At 41.3% G+C, this 25,101-nt stretch overlaps 1 protein-coding gene across 2 annotated transcripts in view; it reads left to right on the forward strand.

Annotated features, from left to right (window-relative positions):
- Positions 1–18,064: 18,064 nt before the first annotated feature.
- Positions 18,065–25,101, forward strand: part of PAK1 (p21 (RAC1) activated kinase 1) — a 150,653-nt gene continuing 143,616 nt past the window's right edge. Inside the window, exon 1 of one of the 2 annotated variants that reach the window (XM_047878325.1) lies at positions 18,065–18,199. The gene's annotated coding sequence lies outside the window, so the exon portion shown is untranslated. The remainder of the gene's footprint in view (positions 18,200–25,101) is intronic. The other variant, XM_047878328.1, reaches the window with a different exon arrangement.

Here is a 25,101-nt window from a genome sequence, read left to right on the forward strand (position 1 = left end):
TTGTTTCTAGAGGTAGACCTGTATTGCTATATACTTCCCTCTTATGACAGCTTTTGCTGCATCCCAAAGGTTTGGACCACTGTGTTTTCGTTTTCATTTGTTTCTGTGTATTTTTAAATTTCTGCTTTGATTTTCTCGTTGACCCCTTAAGCATGTTGTTTAACCTCCACGTATTTGTAGTCTTTTTAAATTTTTTGTTTCATAGTGTTGTGATCAGAAAATACACATGGTATGATCTCAATCTTTTTATACTTATTGAGGGCTGATTTGTGACCCAGTATGTGATCTATTCTGAAGAATGTCCCATATGCACAGGAGAAGAATGTGTATTCTGCTGCTTTAGGATGAAATGTTCTGAATATGTCTGTTAAGTTCATCTGTGTCAGTGTGTCATTCAAAGCCCTTGTTTCCTTATTGATTTTCTGCTTAGGTGATTTGTTTCTTGATATATGTGGGGTGTTAAAGTCCCCTACTATTATTGTATTTTTATCAGTGAGTTCCTTTATGTTTGTTATTAATTGTTTTATATATTTGGGTGCTCCATGTTGGGAGCATAAATGTTTACAGTTGTGAGATCTTCCTGTTGGATAGTCCCCTTTATTATTGATATTTCTGCAATATAAACATATAATGAATATAATATATGTTTGTATTATATTAATCATTGTATTTACTAGTTTATAATTTTATTAGTTCATTATTTGAAATAAACTTATTTAAAATGTACAATTTGGTAAGTATTGGCATATCTATATATCTATATATCTATATGTATATGTATATCTATCTATCTATCTATCTATCTATACATATCTGTGAAGCCATTATAACAATCAGGATCATAAATATATCCATCACCCCAGTTTTCCATGCCCTTTGTAATTGCCCCCTCCCACTCTTTCTCCCATCTCAGGCAACCACCTTTCTGTCACTGTAGATTAGTTCTCATTTTCTAGAATTTTCTATCAATGGGATCATATACTATATATTCTTTTTTACCTGACTTCTTTCACTCAGCATAATTATGCTGACACTCATCAAGTGTTCATTCATTTTTATTGCTGGGTCATATTCCATTGATTGGATACACCTCAATTTGTCCATCCATTCACTTATTGATGAATATCTGTGCAATTTGATAAATTTTGACATACATCCACACCTGTGGAGTCATTGCCCCAACCAAGATACCCTTCACCACCAAAATTTACCTCCAGTGTTTGGCTATTTCAAGCAAAGCTGCTATGAATATTCATGCACAAGACTTGCTATGCGTATATGCTTTCATATGCTTTCTCCCCAGTAACTATCTAAGGTTGGAATGATTAGCTCATATGACAAGTATATATTTAACTTTTAAAGACACCTACAAACTATTTTTTAAAAAACTGTTTTCCAGTCTAGTGTACATTTTACATTACCATGTGTTAGTGTTTGAGAGCTCTATTTCTTAGAAACTTTTTTTTATTTAAAAATTAAAAAACTCTTTAATGTTTATTCGTTTTTTAAACTATTTCATTCAGATTTATATCTTTTATAGCACTTACAGTCTGCTTAAAATACAGTTATTTGTATACATTAAAAAATTTAATTTATTTATTTTTCATTTATTTTATTTTATTTTATTTTATTTTTTAAATTTACATCCAAGTTAGCATATAGTACAACAATGATTTCAGGAGTAGATTCCTTAATGCCCCTTACCATTTAGCTCATACCCCCTCCTACAACCTTTCTAGTAACCCTCTGTTTGTTCTCCATATTTAAGAGTCTCTTATGTTTTTCCCCCTCCCACTTTTTATATTATTTTTGCTTTCTTTCCCTTGTGTTCATCTATTCTGTGTCTTAAAGTCCTCATAGAAGTGAAGTCATACGATATTTATCTTTCTCTAATTTCGCTTAGCATAATACCCTCTAGTTTGATCCATGTAGTTGCAAACAGCAAGATTTCATTCTTTTTGATAGCCGAGTAATACTCCATTGTGTGTGTGTGTGTGTGTGTGTGTGTGTGTGTGTGTATACACATGTATATATGTATATGTATGTGTATATATATACATGTATATATGTGTATATATGGATACACGTATATATATACGTGTATATATATACACGTATATATATCCATATATACACATATATACATGTGTATATATCCATATATACACATATATACATGTATATATGTTGTATATATGTTGTATACATGTATACATGTATACATATATGTATATATACATATATACACATATATATACATATAATATATATACACATATATATATCACATCTTCTTTATCCATTCATCCATCGATGGACATTTGGGCTCTTTCTATACTTTGGACATTGTTGATAGTGCTGCTATAAACATTGGGGTGCAAGTGCCCTTTTGAAACAGCATACCTGTATCCCTTGGATAAATACCTAGTAGTGCAATTGCTGGGTCTTAGGGTAGTTCTATTTTTAGTTTTTTGGGGAACCTCCATATTGTTTTCCAGAGTGCTGCACCAGTTTGCATTCCCACCAGCAGTGCAAAAGAGATCCTCTTTCTCCGCATCCTTGCCAACATCTGTTGTTGCCTGAGTTGTTAATGTTAGCGATTCTGACAGGTGTGGGGTGGTATCTCATTGTGGTTTTGATTTGTATTTCCCTGATGATGAGTGATGTGGAGCATCTTTTCATGTTGGCCATCTGGATATTTTCTTTGGAGAAGTGTCTATTAATGTCATTTGCCCATTTCTTCACTGGATTCTTTGTTTTTTGGGTGTTGAGTTTGATAAGTTCTTTGTAGATTTTGGATACTAACCCTTTATCTGATATGTCATTTGCAAATATCTTCTCCCATTCTGTTGGTTGCCTTTAGTTTTGCTGATTGTTTCCTTTGCTGTGCAGAAGATTTTTATTTTGATGGGGTCCCAATAGTTCATTTTTGCTTTTGTTTCCCTTGCCTTTGGAGACATGTTGAGTAAGAAGTTGCTGTGGCCGAGGTCAAAAAGGTTTTTGCCTGCTTTCTCCTCAAGGATTTTGATGGCTTCCTATCTTACACTTAGGTCTTTCATCCATTTTGAGTTTATTTTTGTGTATGGTGTAAGAAAGTGGTCCAGGTTCATTTTTCTGCATGTTGCTGTCCAGTTTTCCCAGCACCACTTGCTGAAGAGATTGTCTTTATTCCATTGGATATTTTTTCCTGCTTTGTCAAAGATTGGTTGGCCATACGTTTGTGGGTCCATTTCTGGGTTCTCTATTCTGTTCCATTGATGTGAGTATCTGTTTTGTGCCACTGTATTTCTTTGAAACTCTTGTCAACACTTGGTTTGGCCAGTGTTTTTAGTATTTTACATTCTAAAAAGTGTATAATGGTATTCCATCATGGCTTTAATTAGCTTTTCTACAGTGGCCAATGACATTCAACATATTTTCATGCACTGTGAATATTTTAATGTCTTTCCTTCTTGACTTTTTCCTGTTCTTTATATGTATATATCCATCCTTTGCTGTATGAAAAAAAATGCTTTCCCAAATTCTTGCTCATTACTGAAATTTCATATTGGTAGCCAATAATATTCCTTATAATCAGTGTAATAATTGTGGTGTTTTTCTAATGGAAAAGCAACCTCCAGCTTGATTTTATAGTAATATTGACAGTGAGTTACAGCCTTCAGAGAGCTCTAAATTGTGTTGTTTTATGAATAAAGGTGAAAAGTTCTCAAGCATCTGAGAATTTAGCAGTAGTTGCAGCGTTGATGTTTGCTCTTTCCTCATTTTTTGGCAGCTCTGCAAATCAGTGTGATGTGACGGTAACCTTTCCAGTGATTTGGGAACTGCTGTGTCCCAAATCAGAGTGATTTTGGTAGAAGCTAAAACATTTATTTCAGTGTAAGATGGTGGGCTCTGAGAACACAGGGAACATCAGCTAATGCAATCTTATTATATTCTCAGAGGCTCTAACTGCTCATCTTTAAATGGAATACTCTCTTTGGATTAGGCAGTTTCTGAAGGGTGCCCTGTGGGCATAAATTCATAGCGTGGAAGAGCTGGCCCAATTTTCACACTCTGATGAGAACACTGAGGTCCTAGGAAGTAAAGAGATTTGACCAAGGGCACTCAATGAGTTAGTGGCCATGAGAACAGTTTAGGAATTGTGGGCACTGTTCACTGCCATTGTCTTGCCACTTCTCTGAGTGAGATGAATAGTGAATAAATCATGAGGCCATCAAAGGTGAGTGCTGAAAGGAGAATTAAAAATCGCCTATGGAATCCTCTTGTACAATGAGAAAACTGGGACCTGCAGTAGGAAAGTAGGTTATCCAAGGCCATGCTTAGTAAGTTTGTCACAGAACTGAGTTTGAAATCTGGGTTTTCAGAATGGCCGAGCAGGTCTGCTCCTCCCAGACTATGCACAAACATCCATGGGATTTGGGGAATTTCCTTGTGGAGGTGACAGACATTTGAGTTGTTGTGCCATGGGCGAATGGCATCATCCATATGCCCTCTACCAGTGACTCTTCCATGGCAACCTAGTTGAGGCCGAGGCTGCAAGGCCAAAAGGCGAAGGATGCTGTCCACAGCAGATGTAAAGTCATGAGATTCTATCTCTTTCCCTGCATCATTCATTCGTCTGTCCATTCCTCCATCCATTCTTGCAACTGTTCAACAAAACTTGCTCTGGGCATGATCCCTGCCATCAAGGAGATCCCTGATTATTGGGACAGACAGACATGTAAAAAGCCAATTAAGGTACAAAGTGTAATAAAGAGATAGCCAAAGTTTCATTGGAAAACCTAAAAGGTAGTGTCTTATCCATCTAGGGTGGAGTAAGGCCATGAGGGCAGAAAAGGTTTCCCAGAGGTGGGATCCTGTGCTGGATCTAAACAGTTGAGCAGGAAATATTGAAATGAAGAACAATAAGGAGGAAATGCGTACCAGGATGAGGGAACAGCCTGAGGGATGACACCACTAAAATTCTATGAATGATATGACCATTTATTTAAAAAGCATTTGTGTTTATTTACATGTGTATAGATATAAAAGAGGTTAGATGTTACAATGTTAACAATAGTTACCTATGGTGGGATTATAGGTGACCTTTAGAATGTCATTTTTTATTTTCCTCCAGTTTTACTATGTTTTTTTTTTAAAGTAATGAATGGGTGTCACTCATGAAATAAAATAATAATTAAAAAAATTTTAAACCCTTTTCATAGAAGCTGTTCTTCCTTTGTGACTGAAAGTCCCCAAGATGGTAATGAAGGTTTTTATCAAGAAAGACTTTCTGCCATGTTTGGGAAATTTTATTTCACATAGGTTTTCAGAAAAGGCTTTATATTAGATTTCTATATATAAACACATATTTCCTACAATTTAAAGAGGCACAAAAATTCAGGAGCAAGGGTGTTAAAACACAGCTATTCCTTCAGACATTTATTTACCAAATATGTATCATGCGTCTCTTTGAAGGTCCACAGATGATTCAGGCAAGGAGATCCCTTCAAAGATAGGCCATACAGATAAAAATGAGAGTAAGACAAGGCAGAGAAGGCCAAGGGCAGGAAGAGAGGTCAGCTGTGGCCCTGTGGGAGAGATAGGAGTCAGAGAGGGAGTGATAATGGGCTTTCATGGATCGCTACCACTTTTTTTTTTAATGTTTATTCATTTTGAGAGAGAGAGAGAGAGAGAGAGAGAGAGAGAGAGACGGGGTGTGTACGTGGGGTGGGGAGGGACAGAGAGAGACAGAGAGAGAAAATCTCAATCAGGATCTGCATAGCGCAAAGTCCAATGTGGGGCTCAATCTCATGAATTGTGAGGTCATGACCTGAGCCGAAATCAAGAGTAGGACATTTAACTGACTGAACCACCCAGGCGCCCTCCCCTGCCCCACTATTCTTGCCAGCATTAGTCCAAAAGACAGTGAACAACCACAACACTCAAAGTATGAATTGCAAACCATTAGCAGGTCATGAAATCAGTTTTATTTTATTTTATTTTTATTTTTTAATTTTTTTAACGTTTTATTTATTTTTGAGACAGAGAGAGACAGAGCATGAATGGGGGAGGGGCAGAGAGAGAGGGAGACACAGAATCAGAAGCAGGCTCTAGGCTCTGAGCCATCAGCCTAGAGCCCGACGCGGGGCTCGAACTCACGGACCGCAAGATCGTGACCTGAGCTGAAGTTGGACGCTTAACCGACTGAGCCACCCAGGCGCCCCTATTTTATTTTATTTTATTTTTATTTTAGAGATAGAGAGAAAGCAAGGCAGAGGGGCAAAGGAAGAGGGAGAGAGAATCCCAAGCAGTCTCCTTACTCAGTATGGAGCCAGTTATGGGGCTCAATCCCATGATCCTGGGATCATGACCTGAGCCAAAATCAAGAGTCAGATGCTCAACTGACTGAGCCACCCAGGTGCTCCTTGAAATCAGTTTAAATGGTTAAAGCTAGAAAATTTGAGGCCCTTTTTCTCCATGTTTATGTAGGTTTATTTATTTATTTTTTTATCGAGGTATAATTGACCTATAACATTATTAGTTTCAGGTGTGCAGCATAATGATTCCATGTTTGTATATATTGTACAATGGTCACCATAATAAGTCTAGTTAACACTCATCCCATACATAGTTACAAAAATTTCTTTTTTCATGGGATGAGGACTTTTAAGATTTACTCTCTTAACTTTCAAATATTCAATATAGTATTTATTAACTATATATTCCTTACGCTACATATTACACCCCCCCGACTTATTGTAACCAGAGGTTTCTGTCTTTTGACCCCTTCATCCATTCTGCCACACCCTTCCCCCTGCATTTGGTTTGTTTTATTTTTTATTTTATTTTATTAAAAATTTTCCCCATGTTTATTTTTGAGAGAGAGTGAGAGAACGCAAGCTGGAGAGAGGCAGAGAGAGAGAGACACACAGAATCTGAAGCAGGCTCCAGGCTCTGAGCTGTCAGCACAGAGCTCGACCATGAGATTATGACCTGAGCTGAAGTTGGAGGCTTAACCAACTGAGCCACCCAGGCACCCCGGTTTGTTGGTTTGTTTGTTTGTTTGTTTTTGATAAACTTTTTATGTTGAATAACTTCAGATTTATAGATAAGTTGCAAAGATACTTCAGAAAGTTCCTGCATATTCTTCATTCAAGCTTCCCCTAATGTTAACATTGTCCATAGCCATTATACATGAGTCAAAACTAAGACATTAACATCAGTACAATATTATTAACTAAACTATAGATTTTATTTAGATTTCACCTGTTTTTCCACTTATGTGCTTTTTCTGCTCCAGGATCCAATCCAGGATACACACTGCATTTAGAAAACTAGTAAAAAGTGAAGTTATATAGAATATAATGGAAAATATCAGGGTACATTTCACAGGCTAAGGATATGTATTGTTGCATGAAACTGGTTTCCATTAATGTGTAAGTTCTATTTCTTATTGAAGGTAGCAGTTAAAAAAAACCAAGAGAGATACACTCTTAGAAGGCACCTAAGATTTATGCATTCTTGCCATTATGGAGATTAATATTCTAGTGAAAAACAAAAGAAAACATTTGCATACAACAATGTGAACACTAGTACAGAATCCAGAAATGCAAAATAACACAAGACAGTAGGTCTAAGAGTCAGAAGACACAGCAAGGTAGAGATCCTTTTGTTCTCCTCATACTGATGTATTGAACAGCCTTGCCCTTTGGAATAGAACAGAACTGGCCCCTACACGTCGCTGAGTTGGATGGAATTCTTGGATCAAGCAGCTGAATGGAATGCATCATAGGATAGAATGCACCACACACAGGACCTGAGCCCAGCACTACTCCCCTCAGGCTCCTCTCCTAGGCCCAGCTGTGCCCCTCATGAATGAATTAATGATTGTGGAAACAGCTGGTAAAATGCAGTTGGTATATGCACCTTGAGTGAGTCTCTTTCCCTCTGGACCTCAGTTTCCTCATCTGTAAAATGAGGACATGACTTTTACCCTGGCTCCCTCATAGAGCTGTTGAGAGAATCAAATGGGAAGAAGAGAAGTGTTTTGAAAATTGTTAAGGGCTATACAGATCTATAGAAAAGTGATGATTTCAGATATGAATCCTCATTGATATTATTGTTCTTTGGACAGTAAACATTTTGAGAACAATGATTATATTATTTACCTTCATAATTCTGGTGCCTATCACCATGCCTGGCCCACAGTAGGCCCGCTTGGCAGACTCATCTATACGTAGAGATAAGAGCCTAGGCACACCTTCCCCTCCCTGGACTTGCAGATGTTCACACAGTTCCCAAAGGTATCCCACCCCATTGTTTTCTCTTCCACCCAGCAGGGCAGAGTCCCCGCATGCTGATCCTGCACGTTTGGATCTAAGCATGAACCCTCTACCTTGCTCACTGGAGCAAGTTCTAGTTCTGGGTTCAAGCTAGTTCTGGGTTCAAACCACCCAGTTCAGTTTTTGTCTTTATTTCTGGTTTAAAAATAAACATCAGGTTATCCTTTAAAATAGTTTAAAAGACACACTATATAGTTATCCTTTAAAATAGTTTAAAAGACACACATATGCATTATATATACTGAAAATACTGAAAATTACAACCAAGAAAAGCAAATCTTACCATAACACCTGGCTTTAAAAAATTATATAAAATAGGGGCGCCTGGGTGGCTCAGTTGGTTGAGTGTCCCAACTTTGGCTCAGGTCATGATCTCACAGTTCATGAGTTCGAGCCCTATGTCAGGCTCTGTGCTGACAGCTGAGAGCCTGGAGCCTGCTTCAGATTCTGTGACCCCTCTCCCGCTCGCACTTTGTCTCTGTCTCTCTCTCAAAAATAAACACTAAAAAAAATATACAAATTAAACCATAAAAAAATTTACCTTTTTACCTTTACCAAAAAACCTTTACTTTTACCCTTCCAATCCCTGAGAGTAAACACTATTAACAACTTTTCCTATACTTACACTGATATATTTTTACCTCCACTTTAAAAAACATATACAGGGGTGCCTGGGTGGCGCAGTAGGTTAAGCGTCCGACTTCAGCCAGGTCACGATCTCGCGGTCCGTGAGTTCGAGCCCCGCGTCAGGCTCTGGGCTGATGGCTCAGAGCCTGGAGCCTGTTTCCGATTCTGTGTCTCCCTCTCTCTCCGCCCCTCCCCCGTTCATGTTCTGTCTCTCTCTGTCCCAAAAATAAATAAACGTTGAAAAAAAAAATTAAAAAAAAAAACATATACAAACTACAGTGGTTACACCTCAGGTTTTTTTGGCCTTTTTTTTTTTTTTTTTGCTGTTGTTTCTGTTTTTGTTCATCTGCTTTGCACTCAGCAACATAGAAAGAACATCTTTTTCAGGCCAATGCATAGAGATCCATTTAATTCCCTTTAGTGCCTGAATAGTATTCTGCTGAGTAAATGTATCATTTACTCATTTAGTTAGTCAAATATTGATGGATATTTAGTTGTTTCTGGTTTTATGTAGCTACAATGCTGCAATACACAAACTTGAACTTCATGTATTTGTCTATTTGTTTTTCTTGGTAGGATAGATTCCTAAAAGTGGGTCATAGTGAATACATGCCTTTAGTATTATTAGATGCTGCCAAAGTACCTTATATCAACAGTGTATAGAGTGTCCACTTCTACGCATGGTAGGCATTATCAATCATTTTAGTGTTTGTTGAGTGAATATTCCTAAGCCCATCAAACTGAATGTGGCAGAAATGATGAATTGGCTCACTCAGCATCCAGTCCAACTGCCTTCTGGTATGTCTTCCTGTACAAGAAGGTGGAAACATAAATCACTTTTTCCAGACTTGTTTCCAGGCAGTGTCCACAAACTAGATGTACCCTTGCAGGACCTGAGTTTGAAACTGAGTTAAGTGGGGAGAGGGGCAGGGCACAAGGTGACCGTCTATGCTGGTGTGAACTGTGGTGCAGATGGCAGGGTTCTGGAGCCAGCAGCCTTAAGAGAGGCTTTCCTATTGTGGTAAGGGCACCGCTCCCCTGGTGTTCCCACCGATAGGCCTTGGGGAATCACTTCTGAAAACCCAGTCTGGAGTCTTTACTTTCAGCACTCCCAATGATTTCTCAAGCAATTTATACCCTCAAATGTATGTTTTTATGCTTACACTGTCTAGAGTGGATTCTATGAGCTTGTTTCCTATTATATCCAATTGTTTGACATTGTCAAAGTATTAACCTCACTGAGGCCCAGCTTCCTTATTTGTAAAAAGGAGATAATAATACCTATCTATGGGGATGTTGTGAGGGTTAAATGGAATGATGTGTTCAAAGTGACTGACTCATTCTGGGTCCAACAAGGCTTGTGGGAAGTGGGTCCTTTTTCTCTTCCTTCTTTTTAAGCTCAATAACCCTGTAATACCTAGCTACAATGTCATCTCCTTTTTAAAAATTTATTTATTTTGAGAGAGAGAGAAGGGGTGAGGCATAGAGAGAGGGAGAGAGAGAATTCCAGGCAGTCTCGGCAGTCTCACCCCTGGAAGGCCGTCTTCTCTGGGTTCCCACTACATTTAATTAATTCCTTTTACAGGTCATAAAATGTTGTACTGTGATTTCCTTAACGATGTATTTGTGTTCCCAACTAGCTTTTGAGCTCTTTGAGGGCAGGGGTGTTCACGATCCATCTCTATTTCTAGGGCCTGACACAGAGCAAAGGATGAGTGAAATATGTTGGTTGAATGAACTAGCCCTAATTCTGCCTTATTGAACTTCTCAGTTCCCACCCCTTGTAACAGTCAAGTCGTAAGGTCCCCATTGTTATCTTAGACTAGGATCACTTGGCCACAAGAAAGAGGAAGCCTTTTAAACTAGCTCAAGCAAAGGCGGTTATGTCTGTTAAGCTTTAGGTGAAGGAAACAGAAATTAACTCTAGATGCTCTAAGTACAAAAAGATTTAAAGAGACACGAGGTACTCACAAGGTTGTTGCAAATATAGGAGAATTGAGTTGTAGGTTGGAATAACGACCCAAATAACCCTGCCAAACTGACTTGCCAGTGGAGCTACCAGCTCTGGCACAATTAGGGAGGTGGGGGATCAGAAACCCACCAAAGGAGCTATTGATGTTCAAGAATACGCAACACAGTTGCAACTGAGGGATCAGGATGCTGCTGCTGCTGTCATGACAACTACCTCTAGACTCCCACAATGTTAGTGGCTGGCCGCTGAGATATGGCTACAGAAAAACCCAGTCTCTATAACTGTTGTTCCCAGCAGCAACAAAGCAACAGGAAGATGGTCTCTGTCTCACTTCTGCCTTTCCAAACTCTCACTAGTGCCTCTAACTCATGGAGCCTTCTCTCCCACCTGACCTCTATTTGTTTTCTATTGCTCAGTCACAAATTACCACAAAGTTAGTTGCTTAAAAAAATACGTATTTATTATCTCAGGTTCGGTGGGCTAGGAGTCTGGGAATGACTTAGATCCTTTACCCAGCATCTCCCAAGTCTACAATCACTGTGCTGGTGGGTTCCCTTATTATCAGAGGCTTCTGAGCTCCCTCAGTTGTTGGCAGAATTCATTTCCTTGTAGCTGTAGGACTTATGGTGGTATGCTTTTTACAGACCAGAAAGAGAGAGAGAATGAGTCTGCTTGGAGCCTTATATACCCTGAGGGCACCAAGGAACAGTGACACTCCATAGTAATGAGCTCACCTAGTACTAAGATCTTGCCTTCTACATACAAGTTTTCAGTGAAAGGAACCAGAACTCTTCGGGAAATGTCTGGTTTGAGGGTTGGGTCAAAGAAAGTATAAGAAAAGTCTAGAACATCTTGAGGCAAAAAGCAGGGAAGTGCTCAGAGAATGATGGGGGCATGTCAAAAGGACACTGAATGACACAACTACTTTAGAAAACAGTTTAGCAATTCTTATAGAGTTAAACATAAGTTTACCCTGCAACTCACCCATTTCACACCCGAGAGAAAGGAAAACCTATATCCACACAAAGATTTGTACATGAATGATCCTGGTAGCTTTGTTCATGATAGCCCCAAACTTGAAATGTCTGTGAAGAGTTGAACGGAAAGTGTGCGACTCTTGATCTTGGGATTGTGAGTTCAAGCCCCGTGGTGGGTGCAGAGATTACTAAAAAAACAAGTAAACTTTAAAAAAAATATGAAAATTGAGCAAAAGATCTGAACTGGTACCTCACAAAAGAGGATATCCAAATGACCAACAAACTCATGAACATGTTTTTACCCTCATTAGTAATCAAAGGAATGCAAATTAAAATAATAATGCAATATCACTACATACCTACTTGAATGGTTAAAATAATAAAGATTGATAACATCGGGTATTGGTGGGGATGTGGGCTAATTGGAACCCTCATACACTGCTGGTGAAAGTGTACATTGGTTCAATTATTTTGGAAAATAGGTTTGGCATTATCTACTACAGTGGGTTTGATAATGCGAACCTATAAATAAAACCTGCTTAATTTGTCAGCAGACATCTCTGGTGCCTGTTGTCACATTTCCTTAGCCTCCCTCTGATTTCAGCCACAATTGTGGTAGACAATTGCAACTTTCCTCCTGCTGCCAGCTTCTCACCTCAAGTGTTCCGTATTCTGCCTCAGGACCTTCTCCAATATCTGTAGTTGCTTGCTGGACCTCCAAGCAAAGCCACAGAACCCAGGGGAGTCAACAGCCCTGGGGACAACCCTCACCCAATGAGACATGGAAGTCAGTAGGACAAAAAGTTCTTGTCTTTCAGGTGGTTTATTCTGGGAGGCATTCTGTATGCTTCTCTGAGGTTCAGGCAGAAATGAGACCCTTACGGACACGCTCTACATTGGCTTTCCCTATTCCTAATCTCATTCCTGTTTCCTAGGGTCACCTCCCAAGTAAACTACCTGCACCCAAGTATTTATTTCACACTCTATTTTTTGGAAACTGAAACTTAGGTAGTTGGGACCAAGACTGACCCCAAAGTGAACACCCACAGGATGGAATGATGAAACTGAATTACGCATTGATCAGATGGCAACAAGGACTCAGTTGTTGGTGATAACCCCTGATATGCTACGCTTTCACGACCGAGTCCTTCACCTGTGGTAGACTGGAAGTACAAATGGAAGAAGTACATTAGATCATGCAGTACTTCCAGTATAGGGATTCTCAACCTCAAAGAAAGAAATTGCCCTCCTAAGGAGAAAAATTAAAAGAATCTTGGGTAGGGGGTGTGCAAAAGGGATAAAAACAGTTAAAAGGTACAAACTTCTTGTTACAAGACAAAGTCTTGGGGATGTAATGTACAGCATGGTGAATATCGTTGACAATACTGTTTTGCATATTTGAAAGTTGTTAAGAGAATAGATTTTTTTTTTTTAACATTTATTTATTTTTGAGACAGAGAGAGACAGAGCATGAACGGGGGAGGGGCAGAGAGAGAGGGAGACACAGAATCGGAAGCAGGCTCCAGGCTCCGAGCCATCAGCCCAGAGCCCGACGCGGGGCTCGAACTCACGGACCGTGAGATCGTGACCTGAGCTGAAGTCGGACGCTCAACCGACTGAGCCACCCAGGCGCCCCTAAGAGAATAGATTTTAAAAGTTCTTATCACAAGAAAAAAATTTGTAACTATATGTGGTAATGGATATTAACTATATGGTGGTAATTCTTCATAATATATGCATGTATCAGATCATTATGTTGTACACCTAAAACAATCTTATATGTCAATTACATCTCAATAAAAGTAAAGTATCCCTAGCCAGAGAAATTAAATACTAAGGAATAAGACTTGTCAAATAGGGTTGATCTTTGGAGGCTACAAACCATTGTTATACTAAAATGCTTTTTTCCCACCTAAAAACAAATTTTCACATTGAATCGCTGAATTGTACACCTGAAACTAATATTACACTGTATGTTAACTAACTGGAATTTAAATAAAAACTTAAAAAAGAAGAACAAATTTTCATTTCTTTGGGGGAGATATTGCCCCTAATTGAGAATGCATGCTCTAGTGCTTGAATGGTATGGGGTAATGCTAATTCTAATTTCAAGTAGTTGCCTGGATTTTACTATCTTAAAAGCCTTTAAGAAAGGGGCACCTGGGGGCACCTGGGTGGCTCAGCTCAGTTGGTTAAGTGTCTGACTCTAGATTTCAGCCTAGGTCAAGGTCTCACAGTTTGGTTCATGAGTTCAAGCCCCACATCTGTCAGTGTGGAGCCTGCTTGGGATTCTCTCTCTCCCTCTCTCTCTGCCCCTCCCCCGCTGATGTACTCACACTCTCTCTCAAAATAAATACATAACTTAAAAACAAGGAAAATTAAAAAAAGAAGAAAAAGAAAGGGGCACCTGGCTGGCACAGTTGGTAGAGCATGTGGCTCTTGATCTTGGGGTTGTGAGTTCAAGCCCCACACTGGGCACAGAGTTTGCTCAAAAAATGTTTTATTAAAAGAAAAGCCTTGGGGCGTCTGGGTGGCGCAGTCGGTTAAGCGTCCGACTTCAGCCAGGTCACGATCTCGCGGTCCGTGAGTTCGAGCCCCACGTCAGGCTCTGGGCTGATGGCTCAGAGCCTGGAGCCTGTTTCCCATTCTGTGTCTCCCTCTCTCTCTGCCCCTCGCCCGTTCATGCTCTGTCTCTCTCTGTCCCAAAAATAAATAAACGTTGAAAAAAAAAATTAAAAAAAAAAAAAAAAAGAAAAGCCTTGAAGAAAGGGAATATCAGGGTCAGGTCATCCACCTATCAATTCAGGACATGGTATGAACTCTAAAAGATCTCCACGGAAGATTTTTAAAGAACCCTCCTCTCCTGCAACTGGAGAGCAGACTATGCTGAAAATGAGGCTCACAATAAAACAGTTAGCGTGGCAGCGATCCCTCGAATGTTCCCTTATGCTGAAGTCAGGGGTTCTATAGGTAGGGAGTGGGACCATGAAGCCTGGGATGGAGGCATTTGGGTGGATGCAACTAAGAATTTTGTACCTCTAGCAAGTAGCCCCCTCCAATTGTTAGCAGAGAGCAATCACCTTTGATTTGACATTGCGTTAGTTTCTTAGTGCTGCTGTAACAAGCTATCACAAATGTAGTGGTTTAAAACAACACACATTCATTATTTCACAGTTCTGTGGTTCAGAAGTCTGAAATGGGTATCACTGGACTAAAATCAAGGTGTCAGCAGGGCTCTGTTCCTTTCTGGAAGGAAGGATCTTTTTTCTTCCCTTTCCCAGCTTTTGGAGTTTTTATTTTTTAGTTGGTAGCTCTTTTCTGTATTCAAAGGGTGGGTAGAGTGTTTTGCACGTTGAATCACATCTCACATCTGGCCTCTTCTGTAGTTGAATCTACCTCTTTTCCACTCCTCCCCTTTTTTAAATTTTTAAAAAATGTTTATTTATTTTTGAGAGAGAAAGAGAGACAGAGTGTGAGTGGGGGAGGAGAAGAGAGAGGGAGACACACAATCCAAAGCAGGATCCAGGCTCTGAGCTATCAGCACAGAGCCTGATGTGGGGCTTGAACTCAGAAACTGTGAGATCATGACCTGAGCCGAAGTCGGACGCTTAACTGACTGAGCCACCCAGGTGCCCCATCCCCCCCTTTCCATTTTTAAGGATCCTTGTCATTACACTGAGTCTGCCTGGATAATCCAGAATAACCTCCTCATCTCAAGATCCTTAACCACATCTGCAAAGTCCCTTTTGTCATGGGGGGTAATATATTTATAGATTCTCGGGATTAGAATGTGAACATTAGAATGTAAGCCATTATTCTGCCCACCACAGAGACCAAGCAAAAATAGTTTAGACTAAAACTAATTTGCTAGATTATGATCTTGGCTTAGAGTAACTCCTCTACACCTCAGTTTTCTCATCAACAAAATGGGGGGATGACAGTAGTCTGTCTCAAAGGGTTATTGGAGGTTTAAAGGAGTGCTTAGAACAGTACCTGGCACACAGTGAAGCACTGTGTGAGCATTTGTTACATTTTTATAACATATTTATTCTGTGTGTCAGGCACTGTTCTAGATACTGGGAATGAGGATAGTATAGGTAGGAGTAGGACTTGCTTTCAAGGAGCTCAGGAAGTTAGGTACACAAATACAGTTACTAGACTGTGGTACATGCCACAAGAGGCATGAAAGTAATGTAAGATTACAGCATCGTGAAGGCTCAGGGAAACTGAAGAAATATTAGTTGAATGAACAAATGAACATGATATTTGAGCTGGGCTTTGTAGAATGGATAGCTGTTGGCCAGTGAGATAAAGATTGAAGGGCTCCGAGACATGAAAAAATGTGTATTCAAAGAACGTTAAGCACCATTTCAGTGTGGCTGCAACAAAAGATATTCCATGTGAGATGAAGCTAGAAAGGCTGCTATAGGCACCTAGGTTGCACAGTGCCAAGTTAATGGGTTTGGATTTCATCCTGAAAGCAACAAAAGCCGTTCAGAGTGTTTAAACAGGGTAAGGCATCATCAGGTTTGTGGTTTTAAAAGGCTTCTCTGATCACTAGCAAGAATGACTGGATTTGGAGGGACTGAAACTGCTCCAGTTGTCCAGGTGATGGTAGTGAAGAGAAGGGCAAGGACTTGAGAAATATATAGGAGACTCCAAACAGTCTCCTAAAGTTGGCGACCAACTTGGTAAGAGTGTTGAAGGGATAAAAATGGGGGCTATGTCCTGGGCGATGTTAAGACCAGGAAGTAACCTGAGTAGTAAGTTTGGGGAAAAGTGGTAATAGGAATGGCCAACATTCCAAAGGGCTTAATATAAGCTAAGTTGTAGTTACTATTATTATGGTAAAACAGGCATAGAGAGATGGAGTTAAGGATACACAAGTACTATTTATTACGGATTAATCTGTGGCTTAGAAATGTTAAGGTCCTATCGCTAACAGTACAGCTGGGAATTGAAACAAGGCACTCTGATTCCAGACCCTTAGTCGCCAACGTTGTTTCAGTTCTGGCATATAGAATTTGAGGTACAGTAGGGTATGCAAGTGATGCTATCCAGGAGGTATTTGGAAGTATAAAATCTGAGCTCAGGAGAAAGGTTCCGGTTGAACGTAGCCTCCGCCGTAGAAGAAAAATGGGAAAGGAAACCCATTCTCTCTTTCAGTTCACAATAGTTCAAACCTCCATTATCATTTCGGGGTCTCCCCGCCTCGCGCCTCTCCCCACAAAGAAAACAAACAGTATAATAAAGTGGCTTTGAGGTCACAGGAGATGGGATCGTTTTCAAATTCACTTCTTGGCAATGAGCTAGCAGACGCAGCGGTGCTTTTTAACTTGAAGAGGAGGACCACAAGATCAGGGGGTCAGTTGTCTTTTTCGACCCTAGACTACTACACCATTAATGCCCCCAGAAATCATCACAAAACCTTCCTGGAGAAAGGCAGCGCAGAGGCTGCAGCCGCAAGAGGGTCAAAGGGGAGAGGAGAGATGCCGGCGCAATGACATCACGCAACAGCCGGGTGATTCCCCAGCCTCTGGCGTCATGCGCCGATGACGTCATCCCAGGCGCTCGCCCCTCCCCCCCCCCCAGCCCGGGTTGGCCTCGTTCACGTGGGTCGCGCCTGTCCTCCCCGCCCCCTCCCACCTGCGGGAGGCGTGGCGGGCCTGGCTCGGCCGGCGCCGCTGCCTCGCGGGGGAGGGGGCGGGGGCCCGTGGGAGAGGCGGTCGGGCCTGGCTCGGCGGCGTACAATAGCGCGGCTGCGGGCGGGGGAGGTGGCCGGGCTGTGGCTGCAGCTGGAGCCCTAGGTACCGGCGGCACTGTAGACGCCACCTCCCGGATTTCTCCCCACGTCCCCTCCACTACGTTCGTCCCGCGCGCCTCCCCGCAGTCGCCCTCACCGGCTCTGCCGTCCTACTTCACAGACGCTTTCCCCTCAGAGTCTTAACCCCCTCTTTCACGGAGCCCCGTGCTCTCAAGATCCCCTCAAACAACTCCGCACCTCATTCCCCAGAGGCCGCCCGAGTCCCCTCACATTCCCGCCCCTCACAGCACCCCCTACTCCCGCGTCGCCTGCCTCCAGCCCTCTCACGGTCGCTGACCCCCGCCCCCGTCCTGAGGGGACTCCCCGGCTCGAGCAGGGTGGGGGAGGCGCCGAGCGCGCGGCGGCGGCGGCGGCAACGGGAGGGAGAAAGTGAAGCGGCCCCTCGCGCACACTCGCGCGCTCACTCCCCGGCTCGGCCGCCGCCACCAGGGTGGAGGAGGAGGAGGAGCGGAGTCGAGCCGAGCGAGCGCGGAAGGTGAGAGCCGGCCTCGCGCGCGGCCCCGCTGGCGTCGCAGGCTGCCGGGCTGGGGCGCGAGGGTGGGGGCGGCGCGGGGTCAGGGCCGGGGCCCATTCATTCCCCGCGGCCGGGCCGGGCGTGCGGGCGGGGGCGCCAGGTAAGGTGGGGCGGGGCGCCGCCCGGCGTGGCCGGCGGCCCTCGGCGTACCAACAAAGGCCCCCCGTGCACTCCCCGGCGCGGCTGCCGCTCTCAGAAGCTGGGGACCCGGGGGAGGTCCGGGGCGGGGGAGGGGCCCGGAGACCCGACAGGTCCGGGGCTCGGAGCCGCCTCCCTTGCGAACTTTGCGGTCCTTCGGCGCTAACCCTGGCGGGCCACCGGGAAGCCTAGCCGAGCGGCGTCCGATTCATTCTGCACGGAAAAAACTCCCTCCTGTCCAGGCCGGGGCAATCACCTCTAGGGTTCACCTCCTTGAAAAATACGGCTGGATGGAGCTTGACTTGGGCAGCCCCTCCCCCACCCCGGGAATACTCTTAACTTGTGGAGTTAAAAACAAACAAGGAAAGGAGACCTACGGTTACTTTACGCTTAATATTCCATTTCGAAAGACATGGTTATTACAGCTTTTACTGTCTTGAATGGTTAAGCAGCAAATATTGCTGCGAGTATTTTGGAAAAATACTTAAGAAGTTTTGGGTATTTGTGGGTGTCGGGAGCAAAGTGCTTGTTGTTTGTTAAACCTCTTTGATAACTGTCTTCTGCTTTTTTCCCCAGTACTGAAAGGTGAAGGGAAGGGTTGGTACTATGGTTACCAGTAAAAATTTAAATTCATTAGTGTAGCCCATGTTTTAAAACTTGTTTCTGAGAAAAAGCTGTAGTTTTGCCTTGCTGTGCCTTTGTTAGGAGAAAACAGGAATCAACAATATACAGATGCCTCATTGGTCTTACCTTGTGACTTCACCTTAGTGACCTTGAGCAGTTCACTTCCAGCCTGAAAATTCCAGGACTTTGCTTTTATGCCCTAGAAATCGGCAGGTATCAAGCACCTACTCAGCTTTGAAGAGTCTACTGAATAATCCCGCCAACATGCCTCATCCCCCAAGTCTTTGCTAGCCTCCGTCCTCAAACTCCTCTCAGGCAAAATAGACTTCTCTTTGGGATCCCCAGAGGCCCAGCAGGATTTTTAGGGCACTTGTAACAATTTTTTTGTTCCTATTTGGGAAATCCTATATCGGGTACACATCACTCGACTGGAAACTCTATTTGTCAAAAAGGGTTTTGGGAACATGGACCCTGAAAGATTCCCTGAAGCTTATCCATATCCTTACCTGTATGAGCTCATGGGTTTATCTGGTAAATTTGCTTACTCAGGCATTCATTTACCCAACATTACTGGAGTCTGGAGAGCTCCTATGTTTTGGGTCTTCTGCTAGGACTATGGGGATTCAGATTCTATTAAGACATTCCCTGATTTCGAAGAGCTCAAAGTCTAGCGGGTGAGGTAGACATGTAAACAAGGAAGGCCTGCCCTAATAATCTCTGGGGGGCTCCAGTTGTACAAGAAGTAGTGTGCAATAATTGAGGCTGCAGGACCTGTTTTACAAGTCTTGTCCAGGCCAAAGTGAGTCTTGTGGGGAAGGTGGTGACCTGCCTCTCATTCATAAGACAGCACTTGACAGAAAGCTTGTTCAGTTCAGTTAAATATACATTTACTAAGCTCCTGTTAGGGGCCTTGTGCTAGGCTTGGCGAAGGCAGTGCCTTGTGAAAGAAGGGCACTCTGTATCCGGAGAGACCTTTGTAAAATTAAACCAGATCACATCATGTCTCCCTCCCTCCCGACTAGTCATTGTCTAAAGACGAACTCTTTAACATGAATAAGAAACTCTCAAAGATCAGATTACTGCTTACCTCTGCAGATTCACTTTCTATAGCTTCCCTGCCATACTCTTTCTCATTTCTGCTTTTCCCTGGTGCTGTTCTTTCCAATGGAAATGCTGGCCTCCCACCCACTACCTGCCTGTGGAGAAGTGCTTGTTGGACCTCTGGGAAGCAGTCCATTTAGTCATTCCTCCTATTACTTCCATGGAATTGGTTGCTTTTCCAATCTCTGGCTCATGTACATACCACCCTTATAGCTCTCTATAGTACTCTATTGCAATTATTTGAGTTTATTCCCCCCCCCCCCCCCCGTAAATCTGTGAATTTCTTGAGGGTAGGATCTGTTTAATTTTAGTTCCTAGTAAAGTTCCTGGCTCTGAATATGTTTTTGAAATGAATGGATGTATGAAGAAGCAAATCAAGACCAATGGGATAGAGGCTTCTTAATCTTCTGGGTTACAACAATTAGCTCCAAGTGTGGTCCCTACATGAACAGCATCAACATAATCTGGGAATTTTCTAGAATGGCAAATTACTTTTCCCATCCCAGGATCTACAAATGAAAAACTGTGGAGTTGCGCCCCCGCCCCCCCACCTCTGCTTTAACAAGTCCCCTGGGCAATTCTGACACTTGATAAAGTTTGAAAACTACTGAGTTAAAAGATCTGCTTTTGATAAGACGTCTCCTTGCCAGCTCCCTCACACTCTTCCCTTCTCTCTCTTCCCCCACTCCCTTCTTTTTTCTTCCTTAGCACTTACTGCCTGACATTCCATCCCAACCCATCCTATCCTGTCCTATCCCATCCCATCCCATCCCATCCCATCCCATCCCATCCCATCCCATCCCATCCCATCCCAGTCTGTCTTGTGTCTTTTGCCACTAGATGGAAAGCTTCCTGAGAGTGTTTTGTCTGTTTTTTTTTTTCCTGCTACTTTATTCCCATAGCCTAGAGTAGTGGCTGCATATAGCAGGCTTTCAGTTTTTGTTAAATGAGAATCATAAGATGATTTACTCCTATATATCGCCAGCTGTGACATTGGGGTTTTATTAAAGAATAGTTCTCAGAATGAAGAGGAACCATAAGCTAATATGCAAATCCAAGTGGATTCTAGCATTTTTGGGGATTTATTTTAGACTGAGCTTATCTTCCCTTCCCTTTTACATCTGTCTTTCTCCACCAAAGCCTGCAGTTTTTTCAGCTATCGTTCTTTTAGCCAAGACCTGAAAACTGCTGTCAAAATATCTTAGGCTAGGATTATTTCTTGGGAATTTTCAACTTGGTTTTGCAAATCTAAATAAGCACCCTAACTTTTGAGTTTTTGGATTTCAAACTGTCTCTTCCGGATCTTCTGTGGTTTTTGTCTTTTTCTAGAGATACTTAAAGCCATACAAGGGCCTGTTTGACTCCACACAAAGGTTTCTCTTCCTTATGAAGCTCTTAAAATATTTTGTTTCTTTCACTTTCCTATTAGCCCTAAGATACCATATCCAGTTTTCTCCTTTCCTAACTTACCTCTGAGAGATTGGCTTCATTTGCTCATCTGTTTATTTATAAACAATTATTGAGACTTTCTCTACCATGTGCAAGGCCCCTTGTTGGGACAGGATGTTCAGGTACACATAGGATGCGGTTCAAGTCCTCAAGGTGTTAAAGATACTACAACATGGTATGATAAGAGCTGAAATGAAGGGATAAAGTAGAGGGGTAAAAAAGTGATGTGTACTTTGGAAGATGGGAGAAAGCTGTCTTTCTAATTTTTTTTATCAGTTTAGGAATAGTTTATCAAACAAGTGTCATTTTGATAAGCAGACTTTTAAAAATACCTTGATTAAGAGATCGATGGCTTTGTTGGGGAAAACAAACAAAAATTAAGGTGGAATCAGTAGTTGCTAATTGAGACAATTCTTAATTGTGTTGTTGCTGGTTATAATGAATTTTTCTCCCCTCCCTCCCTTTTTGAAAGTTTATTTATATTGAGAGAGAGAGAGAGCAGAGGAGGGGTCAGAGAAAGGGAGAGAGAATACCAAGCAGGCGGTGCAATGTCAGCATCTTAGCACAGAGCCCAGTGCAGGGCTCAGTCTCACATGAACTGTGAGATCATGACCTGAGCTGAAATCAGGAGTCGGACACTTAACCGATTGAGCCACCCAGGTGCCCCTTGCCCCCTTTTTTATCTTTCTAAACCATAACCAGAAAGTAGGGGAAAACCCTTTTTTTTTTTTTTTTTGTAAAGAGAGAAGTTGAAGGTTTTCGAAAGCATGTTCTATTTCATAGATATCATTTTAATTCCTAAGGATTAATGTTGTAATTTGGAGTGGGAGGAATGGTCAGGCAACCTTAGTGTCTTATTACTGCATGACCTTATGGAAGTAGTTTTATTTGTGTACCTTTTGTCCAGCTGTAAAATGGGGATAGTAACAGTTGCTATGGCTAGCTTACAAGGGTACGAAGCAACTAAATACAATATTGATTATAAAGGAACCTTTGGAAAGTATAGTTTGTTAACAGTTATTAGGTGGTGATAAACCTTATTGAATACCTGTTATGTACCAGACATTATGTGAGTTGTTTTCTGCAATCTTCAAAATAATGTAATAATATACGATGATTGCTAGTATCTCTGTTTAATGGATGAAGAGCTTGAGGCTCAAACTGGCAAAGGGAATTTGTTCAAGGTTTTGCTGAAAGTAAGTGGTAGACCTCTGTTCCAGTTCATATTCACCTAATCCAGCAATTATGTGTTATGTTCATTACCCAGGCTGCTTTAATTTTTCTGTATAGAGGATATAGGAACATTTTGCAAGTATATTGCTGTGAGAGTTAAAATAAATTTTTTCTTCATTTAGCTTGCTCTCTTTTTTTGTGCATAGAAAGATTGGTGAAGACAGATTTACATGCATTTACATTTATCATTCATACAGAGAAAAGAAGAACATTTTTGCTTGGTGTTTTTTGTTTAGTCTTCACAACAGCCCTGTGAGATAGGTATTTCCATTTTATGAGTTAGGAGACTGGATTATAGAAGTCTTGATTTGCTCAAAGGCACATCATTAGCAAATGACTGAATACTGATTTAAAACTACATTTTTTGAATCTCAATGCAATACTTCACTTTTGCCACTGTATCATATTGCCTTTTAAATTCTGTCAAACTAAACTTTGGAGCACTAGAAATATCCTTGTAGATTGCTTCTTACTCTCTTTAGCCTTTTCCTTCTAAGAAAATCCTGACCGAAGTCCACGGTATGAACCACAAAAAAAAAAAAATTGCTGGTAAAACTGTCAGATATTCATGATATTGCAGACTTATAACACTTCCCTACTGAAGCTGAGAAATTAGGACTTTATCCAGCATTCTGTGTCACCTGTGTCTGAATATTCATTTCCCTTTGCCATCATAAGTTTATTAACATAATGTCATACATTTTTCTGCTCCTGCATTAAGCTTTATCTTTCACAAGTAACTTCTTCCACCACTCTATCCTCCCAGTCTTTGAGATGGGGAAATGATCTACATGCTAGGATCCTCCAGATTATCCCCTCTCTAACAATAGTGTGATAAGTCTAGAAAGAACCAGAAGTTCATTGATCCCTCATTAATACGATTTTGTTTGGTATTAATTCCCTAAAATTGATTTAAGTTTTAGTTATAACAAGCCCCTTATATCTTGGCCCTTATTCATGGAGTCAGGGTGAGGTAATCTGCATGCAGCATTGGGAAGTTCATTCTTGTTTATGGGACTTTCTTATTCCATTTTCTACTTTCAGCCCTCTCTCATGTCCCTTTCAGACTGTGTAAGTACCAAGTGAGGCTGGCAAGAACATTTTTCTCCTTTACAGAATCTGCTGTTTGAATCTTTTGAGGTGACAAATGACAGTGACACAATATATATGACTTCCACCTTCATCTCCCTGCCTGTATCTTCAAGGCCCAGTTTTCCTTATTCTCTCACTGATTCCCTCAAAGCTGGGATTAATGTCTTTTTCATTTGAACCCTTGTCTCCATGTACTTTGTATGTTGCTGCAATATTATCACTTTCTAGGGAAGGAGATAGATGTAGGAGGGAGAGCACTAAATTTGAAGTTAGGCAAAGACCTATTTGGACATTTATTTAAATATGTTTCTTAGTTTGGAAAATAGAAATAATACCTAACTCACAGAGTTGTGAAAACTCAGTTAATAATACATGTGAAAATGAATGTTGTACACCTGAAACTAATATAACACTGTATCTTAGGTATACTGGGTTAAAAAAATAATGTATGTAAAAATGAATTGTAGGGTGTTAGGTAGAATTGTTGTAACTTAATGACCTCAATTATTTATAGCAGTGGTTTTTAATTTTGGTTATTCATTTGAAATACTTGTGAAGATGTAAAAAAAAAAAAAAAACAACAAAAAACAACAGAACAGTTGCCTGGGCTCTAAAGTCTGCTTAATTAAAATTTCTTGGAATCTCTATTTTTGAAGGTTTAAGGTGATTCTGATATGCAGCCAAGGTTGAGAAGTATTGCTTTATATTGTAATATTTTGTATAAAGTCTTTGGTAAATCCTATATGAAAATTAATGTTTTAATTGTTATTTAAGGTTGATTTGCTAGACACATATTGAGCATCAAGGCATTGTCAGGGGCTCTGAAGGAGTAGATGAATAATACCTGGTCCCTACCCTTAAGTTTATAGTTGAGAAACAGACATGTCCATAGATAATTATATTGAGACAAAAATGGCATGTGAAGACATATGCTATGTGAAGACAGAGGAAAGGCATCTTCTCTACCTGAAATGGGGGTGGCCTGGCAAGGCTTCTTCTTCTTCTTCTTTTTTTTAATGTTTATTTTTGAGAGAGAGAGGGAGAGAGAGAAGAGTTTTTTGTGTGAGCAGGGGAGGGGCAGAGAGAGAGACACAGAATCTTAAGCAGATTCAATTCTGTCAGCGTAGAGCTTGACGTGGGGCTTGAACTCATGAGCCATGAGATCGTGACCCAGCTGAAATCAGAAGTCAGAATCTCAACTGACTGAGCCACCCAGGTGCCCCATG

Source organism: Prionailurus viverrinus, chromosome D1 (genome assembly GCF_022837055.1).
Source record: "Prionailurus viverrinus isolate Anna chromosome D1, UM_Priviv_1.0, whole genome shotgun sequence".
Taxonomy (NCBI): domain Eukaryota; kingdom Metazoa; phylum Chordata; class Mammalia; order Carnivora; family Felidae; genus Prionailurus; species Prionailurus viverrinus.